The sequence below is a fragment of the Petaurus breviceps genome, unplaced genomic scaffold (genome assembly GCF_028583685.1).
Source record: "Petaurus breviceps papuanus isolate PSGF00001 unplaced genomic scaffold, PetGlider_PUasm1.0 90895, whole genome shotgun sequence".
Taxonomy (NCBI): domain Eukaryota; kingdom Metazoa; phylum Chordata; class Mammalia; order Diprotodontia; family Petauridae; genus Petaurus; species Petaurus breviceps.
This window is the reverse complement of record NW_027187372.1, coordinates 17,241,623-17,249,685: the sequence shown is the minus strand read 5'-3', so window position 1 is coordinate 17,249,685 and position 8,063 is coordinate 17,241,623. Positions and strand designations below refer to the sequence as shown.

Below are 8,063 nucleotides of genomic sequence, written 5' to 3'. Positions count from 1 at the left end.
GAAGTTAAGTGATTTACAGGAGGAGGTAGACAACAAAATTGTCCTAGTGACAGACCTCAATTTCTCCCTTGAAGAACTAGATAAATCTAACCAAAAATTGAGCAAGAAAGAAGTGAAAGAGATAAATAGAGTTTAATAGAATTTAGATATGACAGACCTCTGGAGAAAAATGAATGGGGAAAGAAAAGAATATACCCTTTTTCTCATTAGTATATAACACCTATACAAAAAGGGACAATGTGTTAGGGCATAACAACCTCACAATAAAAAGTATAAAGGCAGAAATATTAAATGCATCATTTTCAGGTCATACTACAATAAATTACATTCAGTAAAGGATAGTAGAAAGATAGATTAAAACTTCATTGGAAGCTAAATATCCTAAATCTAAAAAATAAATGGGTCAAACAACAAATCATAGAAACAATCAATAATTTCATTAAATAGAATGACAACAATTAGGCAATATACCAAAATTTATGGGATGCAGCCAAAGTAGTACTTAGGGGAAAATTTATTTCTGTAAATTTTTACATCAATAAAATAGAGAAAGAGCAGATCAATGAATTGGGCATGCAATTAAAAAAAGAACTAGAACAAAAACAAATTAAAATCCCCAATTAAGCACCAACTTGGAAATCTTGAAAATCAAAGATGAGATTAATAATGCTGAAAGTAAGAAAACTATTGAGCTAATAAATAAAATTAGGACCTAATTTTATGAAGAAAACAAAACAAAACAAAAAGCAATAATATAGATAAGCCATTGGTTAATTTGATTAAAAAAAAAAACAAAGGAATTGCTTTCTCTATCTTGTCTGGTGGGCAGCTCTTTGAGCATCTGTGCAGAAGCTAATAATCTGATATGAAATATATCCTTACCTAACTGGAATGCCTGCTTCCCACTAAGAATTTGAAGTATTGCCTATTGATCCTTAATCAGCCATTAGGCAGAAGTTATTTTTATCATCTGTGAAGGAAAGTCATTTTGAAAGCCTGTGCAGATGGAGGAGCTATGCACTTATATCATGTCACTGAAGGAGATCAGGAGAGCTTCTTACCTGTATACATCATGGGAGATTTTGATTCTATTAGGCCTGAAATCAATGAGTACTATAAAGCCAATGGATGTGAACTTGTCTGAACTCCTGCTCAAGACAACACTAATTTTACTAAATACCTTCAAGTGCTCCAGAAGAAGAGAGTGGAAAAGGACCTCCAGGTTGACATGCTTGTGACTTTGTTTGGATTCATAGCACAGTTTGACCAGATCATGGCTTTTGTGGAGACCTTTTTTATGCAAACTACTATCACTCCAGTGCCTGTTATAATCATACAAGCAGATTTCCTCCCTTGCCTGCTTCAACTAGGAAAGCACAAACTGCATGTAGATGCAGGATTTGAAGGCAATTTGTGTGACTTTATTCCTGTTGGATACCCTTATAAACAGATCACCATAAGGGGCTTAAAAGCGAATCTCACCAATGATGTGTCCATGTTCAGAACCTTAAGCAGCACTTTAAATACTTAAGATGGCACTGGAGTTGTGACTGTAGGGACAGATTATCTATCCATTCATCAAGACTATGGGCATCAAAAATGAACACAGAAAATGACACTTCAAAATCCACCCATGCCTTATCTAATCTGCTTATGACTGAAAAACAGGAGGAATACATTTGGAATAGAACAGTAATATATGACATGAAGGGGAGGAGGGGCTAGTTTTTTAATAATTGTTTTTATGAAATGTAGGTTATTGCATTTTAAAGGAGAGATTCTATTTTTTTAAATGAAGGGAACAATTAATGGCTAATTAATTCCATGAAAATCAATTTATTTAAAACAAAAATTTGCATCAGTCCCTTCTAAAATTCATATCTTACATTCACATTTAAATTCACCAAACCTTTCTCCTTATATTCCCATCAACAGTCTTTCCTTTGAACCTTCTAATAAACTCCTAAGGAAAATTTCAGGTCCTACTTCCAAGCCTCCACCAAAAGACATTATTATTGTCTGCTGCCCACTTATCACATTGGACTAAGTTGCAAAATCTAAAGAACAAAACTTTGTAATTTACTCTATGCCTCTTGAAAAAACCTATTATTTTATTGCTCTCAAATCACTAATAAGTACTCATTACTACCCATGAAAAAGGGGCAAAATTTAATGACCTGAGGTCTTAAACCAGAATGGCCAGCCAGCTGCATATAGAGTGCCAGGCCTAGACTCAGGAAGACTCATCTTCCTGAGTTCAAACCTCAAGACACTTTAGTAGCTGTATGACCCTGGGCAAGTCACTTAACCTGCCTTGCCTCAGTTAACTCATCTGTAAAATGATCTGGAGAATAAAATGGCAAACCACTCCAGTATATTTACCAAGAAAACTTCAAATGGGTCACAGAAGCAGACACAGAGAATAAGGACCTGAAAATTAAATCAGAATTAATTCTCCAAATTATTGGGAAGAAGAAGAGTATTGGGAAATGTTACCAAAGGAAAAAAAAATATAAGGGGACCAATCCTACTAACTTAGATCATTTCTTGCCCAAATTCAACTTTTTAAGTAATGAACATCCATTGCCCTGTTAGGTTTACTGCTCAAAAGATTCAAATCATAGTACCTATTTTGACAGACTCTGCATATGAAAAATGAATAGGAACAAAAAAAGATAAGGGGGAGGGAACGGGAGAAGGAACTTCTTGTCACCATCTTAAGGAACAATTTTGACCCATAAACAAAAAGCTCTGTTCAATTTCCAAGGAACTGTCCAACAGTCTCCTAAGGAATATGCTAGCAATATGATCACAAGTATGATCACATCATCATGACACCTATCTCAGATCACAAGCCTAGAATATTGGAAAAGCTGTTCAAGCTTCTTCTGTAAAGGGACTATATTTATTATTTCCTTATTCAGAGCCATTACCATAGTTTTTTAAATAAACTGCACATTGATACACAAACAGCAACTTTAAGAAAAAACTACTCAACTCATTTTATGGTAAGAATACGTAGTTCCTGGGGTGGCTAGGTGGCACAGTGGGTAAGAGTGCCAGCCCTGGAGTCGAGAGGACCTGGGGTTGGTTCTGGCCTCAGAGAATTAACACCCACACTTACAAAAAAAACTGGCTGTGTAACCTTGAGCAAGTTACTTAATCCCAATTGCTTAAAAGAAAAAAAAAAGAATCCATAGTTCCTTAATTCTTCTAAGAAAAAAGACCATCATCTTTCTGCTGTAGGTTCTAGCATTTAACCTCTTTTAGTTCAGAAGGGATGATGGCAAAAACAGCAGTCCTCACTACTGAAGAGTCTGACAAGAGCCATGTGAATCAGTATGCAATTCTGCCCTCAAAAATCATTAGATATGATTTCAGTGATTCTTTTACACAATCATATTTACTGCTGAATGAGAATAGTCAAATCTTCACGTCAAATAAAAATACTTATTCACGAAAAAGGAAGAAAACTGAATTTTTCATATCAAAAATGAAAAGGATGAATTTATCACCAATGAGGAGGAAATTAAAGAAATCATAAGGAAATGTTTTGTCCAATTATATGAGAAAAAAATCTGATGATCTAATCAAAATCAATTATTTAGGAAAATTTCCCAGATGAATAGAAGATAAAATAGAATAATTACATAACCCCATCTTAGAAAAAGAAATTGAACAAGACATTAATAAACTCCCTAAGAAAAATCCTCAGAGCCAGACGGTTTCACAAATAAATTTTGCCAAACATTTAAACAACAATTAATTCCAATGCAATGTAAACTACTTAAAAGACTACCAAAGAAAGAATCCTAAACAATTCTTTTTAATGACATAAATATGGTTCTGATACCTAAAGAAGAGCTAAACCAGAGAAAGAAAACTCTAATTCCTATTTTCTTGGAGACATTGGATGTAGGATCTTTGACTTTGTTGTCTTCTGGTTGTATGTTTTGATTTTCCAAGAGCTCTAGTCTGTTAGTGACCAGAAGTATTCTTTTCTGCCTTGGAAAGGTGAGCAGGATCCCCTCTTTGCCACAGCCACAAACTGCACCACACCAGTGTTCCTCCTTGCCCTAGGACTGACACCCAAGAATGTGACCCAGATCCAAGCACAGGTAAAGTAAGAGAACCCTGCCTCAAGACCAGCAAAGAGATCCCTGCAATTCCCCTCTGATCAATAGCTTGAGCTCCCAATTATCTGTGGGCAGAGAGTTCTGGAAGGAGCAGCAGCTGCCTCTACTATAACCCCAGGGCTGGCTCAAGATCATGTTCCTCCCTCACACAGGTACAACAGACTTTCCTATTGACCTTCTAAGTTTTCTTTGCCATTTGTGGGTTTAGAAGTTTGCAAAGCTGCCAATGATTCAGTCCCCTGAGGTCTGCTCTGGGTTTGCTGGGTCTGGTCTCTACTGGTACATCTTTGCTGGACTGGGCTCCTCTCTCAGACTGGTACAACAGACCTTTCCTATTGACCAAAGGTTGCCTTTGGATGGAAATTTGTTTCACTCTTTCATTTTGTGAGTTCTGATGCTCTAGAATTTGTTTAGAGTCATTTTTTGCAGGTATTTGGAGAGGGTATGGGGGAGATTTCAAGCAGGTCCCTGCTTTTACTCTGCCATCTTGACTCTGTCCTGATTTTTTTTGGCTGCCTTCTATATAATATTGTGAACCTCTGCCCATAGTTCTTCAGGCAGTATATCTATTACCTCTAATTCCTTAAATCTATTTATCACTTCTGCTTTGCATTCATAAAGGATGTTATTGAGGCCATACCTATACAATCTAATACTTTTCCCTACTTTCTTCATTTTAAGTCTGAATTTTGCAACAAGAAGCTAATGATCTGAGTCACAGTCAGTGTTAGGTCTTTTTTTTTTTTTTAAACTGACTCACTAGATACCATCTTTGCATGAAAAATATATAATCAATATAATTTCTATATTTACCATCTGGTAGTGTCCATGTGTAAACTCACCTTTTGTGTTGTTGAAAAAGAATGTTTGCTATGACCATTTAGGTACCTTCACAAAAAACTCTATTAGTCTTTTACCTGCTTCATTTTGTACTCCAAGGTCAAATTTGGCCATTATTTCAATTATCCTTTGATTTCCTATTTCAGCATTCTAATCCCCTATGATGAATATGACATTTTTGGTGTTATTTTTAAAAGATGTTGTAGGTCCTCATACAACTGAACAACTTTGGCTTCTTAGGCATCAGCTGTTAGAGCATAGACCTATATTACTGTGCTATTGAATGGTTTGCCTTTGATTCAAATAGTTATCATTCTGTCATTTTTAAGATAATGCCTCAGTACTACTTTTCTTAGCCTTTTGTTGACTATGAGCACTATGCTTTATTTATTCTAAGGATTTTTACCTACAGTAGTATATGTGATGGTAATCTGAATTAAATTCACCCTTTCCCATCTATTAAAGTTTACTGAAACCAATGATATCAATGTTGACTCTTCCCATCTCCCACTTGACCACATCCAGTTTGACTTGGTTCAGAGATCTTGTATTGCAAATTCTTATGCAACACTAATCATAATAACATTAGACTTTCCTTTTGTCACAACACATTTCTGTAGATGAGCTCTTTTCAGCATTGGCTCAGCCACTTCATTCTTTCTGGCCTGCTTGTAGCATGGTGCTGGTGTCATTATAGCCATCTTTCAGTTTTTGAAAGGCTGTAATCTGGTAGATGAAAAGACTCCTGATTGTTTCTATAAATATGTCCCATAGGAGACTGGGCCACTTCAGCAGCTAGTCATCCACAAAAATCTTCAAAAAGGGAATTGGATGACCATTTGTTAAAGATATTGTAAAAAAGATTTCCATTGAGTTATGGACTGAACTAAATGTCTTCTGAAATCTCCTTAAATATGTGATTTTGTGAAAAATAGAATAGGATGGCTCAGGAGGTAATGTATTCTTTGCACATGGAATTAATCTTGTGGTATCCAGAACATCACCTGACAGATTTGTTTAACAACCATTTGAGCCAGACAGTTTCTGAGGTCTTTACCAACTCTTGAGAATTCAGGTTTGCATAATTCTATTTTAGAGTCAGTCATGTATGGACTTCTGAGGATCAAGACAAGACAGGAGAGCAAAGTAAGGACTATGGAAGAGCTTGCCCAACATTCCCCTCCCAAGCACTTTAAATCAATACATCAAATAGAATTCTGGAGTGATAGAACCATCAAAAGCTCAGGGTGAGACAGTTTTTCAGCCCAATACAACTGAGGAGGTCAGAAATAGAAATCTGTGACATTATGGTGGGAGCTGGCCTGGGGCCCATATGTCAGGAACATCAACCGTGGACCTGAATGCTGGCTAAAGTAGCAGTAGCAGGAGAAGCCCTAAGTCCAGAGACAGTAAGAGGATCAGGCAAGTGGTCAGAAAGAAATGGCAGGCCTTCCTTGGGCTGGCATGGGGCACAGGATGATGCAGATAAACTACTGGTTAACTTGATTTAAAAAAAAAAAAGAAAATCAAATTACCAGTATCAAAAATGAAAATGGTTACTGCACCACCAATGTATTGGTGTTGGATGTAATGTAAATGTAAATGAAATTAAAGCCATTATTAGGAGTTATTTTGCTCAATCATATGCTAGTAAAACTGAAAATCTAAGTGAAATAGAGAAATATTTACAAAAATATAAATTGCCAAGATTTGCATAAAAAGAAATAGAATACTCAAATAGCTCTATCTTAGAAAAGGAAATTAAACAAGCAATAAATGAGCTCCCCCCCAAAAAAAATCCAGAACCACATGGATTTTACAAGTGAAAGTGTTTTTGTTCTTTCTGGTTTAAGTATCAAACCATATCTGTGTCATAGAAGTAATTTCACAGGCTTCCTTTGTTTACTTTTTCAAATAATTTATATAGACATAGAGTGCCCAGTATAGAGTCAGGAAGATTCGTCTTCCTGAGTTCAAATTTGGCCTCAAATCCTTACTAGCAATGGGACCTTGGCTAAGTCAATTAGCCCTTTTTGCCTCAGTTCCAACTTCTATAAAATAATATGGAGAAGGAAATGGCAAACCATTCCAGTATCTTGGGCAAGAAAATCCCAAATGATGTCACAGAGAGTCAGATGTGAGTGAAACAACTCAACAACAAAAGAATGAAAAACAAGGCATGTCCTTAGACTGAAGACTCATGAACTCAAAGGAATCTCATGCCATTGCCTGAGTAGTGTGAATGTGTTTATGGAAATGGAGGGGTTTATTATGTTAATTCAGGAGCAAGACAACACCAGCAGAACTTACCAAAGAGTTATCATTAAGTATATCAATGGATATCAATCAAAGAATAATTAATCAATCAAAGAATCAATGCAGATCATTCTGTATTTGTCCTTGATTTTCAAAGAGGACCATGGCATCAGGGAAATGATGACATGACTTGCAGTTGACTTTGATTTGAGTGAGAGAGGGCTTTACAAGGTAACCAGCCTCACTTTCTCCTCCAGAGTCATATGGATCCAATGACCAGACAGATATTCAGCAGGATGACTGGAGATGGCTCAGGATGCAGTGGAAGACCTTGGTCCTTTTAGGCTAGAGTCTTTTTCACATACTCACTTAGAGTAAGATAATGCCCATTCAGTGAATAGGCCTTAAGAATTGAGTCAAGGGATGGCCCCTTTAATTATAAAAAAAAAAATCAAGCTGGGAGGGGAAGACCCTGAGGGTTGCTTTTCCAAAGTACAGTTACCACAGACTTTCACTCTAAGCCAGGAGAATCCAAAATACAGCCATTAAGTGGTGCTTGGACAGTTGGTCCAATTTACAGAGAGACAGAGAGGGAGAAAGAGACAGAGAGACACAGAGAGAGACAGAGAGAGACACAGAGAGAGAGACAGACAGAGAGAGACAGAGAGACAGAGAGAGAGGGAGGGAGAGAGAGAGACAGAGAGAGACACAGAGAGAGAGACAGAGACAGAGAGAGGGAGACAGAGAGACAGACAGAGAGAGAGAGAGACAGAGAGAGAGGGAGGGAGAGAGAGAGACAGAGAGAGACACAGAGAGAGAGACAGAGACAGA

The 8,063-nt window shown here is 36.8% G+C and overlaps 1 pseudogene; it reads left to right on the top strand.

Annotated features, from left to right (window-relative positions):
* The first annotated feature begins 865 nt into the window (after nt 1–865).
* On the top strand, nt 866–1,531 carry LOC138150898 (thiamine pyrophosphokinase 1 pseudogene; annotated as a pseudogene).
* The last annotated feature ends 6,532 nt before the right edge of the window (nt 1,532–8,063 follow it).